Source organism: Parus major, unplaced genomic scaffold, assembly GCF_001522545.3.
Source record: "Parus major isolate Abel unplaced genomic scaffold, Parus_major1.1 Scaffold351, whole genome shotgun sequence".
In the NCBI taxonomy this organism is placed as follows: Eukaryota; Metazoa; Chordata; class Aves; order Passeriformes; family Paridae; genus Parus; species Parus major.
Window position 1 is genome coordinate 1 of NW_015379287.1, and position 1,147 is coordinate 1,147.

The following is a 1,147-nucleotide window of genomic DNA, read 5'->3' on the forward strand; positions in this document are numbered from 1 at the left end:
TCTGGAAGGCGCTCAGCACCCTCAGGACAGATCCAGGACCTTCTGGAAAGCGCTCGGCACCCCCGGGGCGCATCCTGCACCTTCTGGAAGGCGCTCAGCACCCTCGGGATGGTGCTCAGCACCCTCGGGACGAATCCAGCACTATCTGGAAGGCGCTCAGAACCCTCAGGACGGATCCAAAACCTTCCGGAAGGTGCTCAGCACTCTCGGGACGCATCCTGCACCCTCTGGAAGGTGCTCAGCACCACCATGACGCATCCAGCACCCACTGGAAGGTGCTCAGCACCCTCGGGATGCATCCTGAACACTCTGGAAGGTGCTCATGACCCATGAGATGGATACTGCACCTTCTGGATGGCGCTCAGCACACTCAGTACGTATCCTGCACTTTCTGGAAGGTGCTCAGCACCTTCGGGACGCATCCTGCACCTTCTGGAAAGCGCTCAGCACCCTCAGGATGGATCCAGAACCTTCTGGAAGGCTCTCAGCACCTTCTGGAAGGCTCTCAGCACCTTCCTGAAGGTGCTCAGCACCCTCGGGACAGATCCAGCACCTTCTGGAAGGCGCCCAGGACCCTCGGGACAGATCCTGCACTTTCTGGAAGGCGCTCAGCACCATCGGGACGCATCCGGCATCTTCTGGAAGGCGCTCAGCACCCTCGGGACGCATCTTGCACTGTCTTGAAGTGTCTCATCACCCTTGGGACGGATCCAGCACCTTCTGGAAGGCACTCAGCACCCTCGGGACGCATGCTGCACCCTCGGGAAGCCGCTCAGGACCCACAGGGAGATCTAGAACCTCTGGAAGGAGCACCCTCGGGACACATCCTGCACCCTCTCAAAGGCGCTCAGCACCCTCGGGACACATCCTGCACCTTCTGGATGGCGCTCAGCACCTTCGGGACGCATCCTGCACCCTTGGCACTCATCCTGCACCCTCGGGATGGTGCTCAGCACCCTCAGGATGGTGTTCAGCACCCTCGGGACTCATCCTGCACACTTGGCACTCATCCTGCACCCTCGGGATGGTGCTGAGCACCCTTGGTACTCATCCTGCACCCTCAGGTGTCCCTGAGGGTGACCCCAGGTGTCTCTGAGGGTGACCCCAGGTGACCCCAAGGGTGTCCAAAGGTGACCCCAGGTGTCCC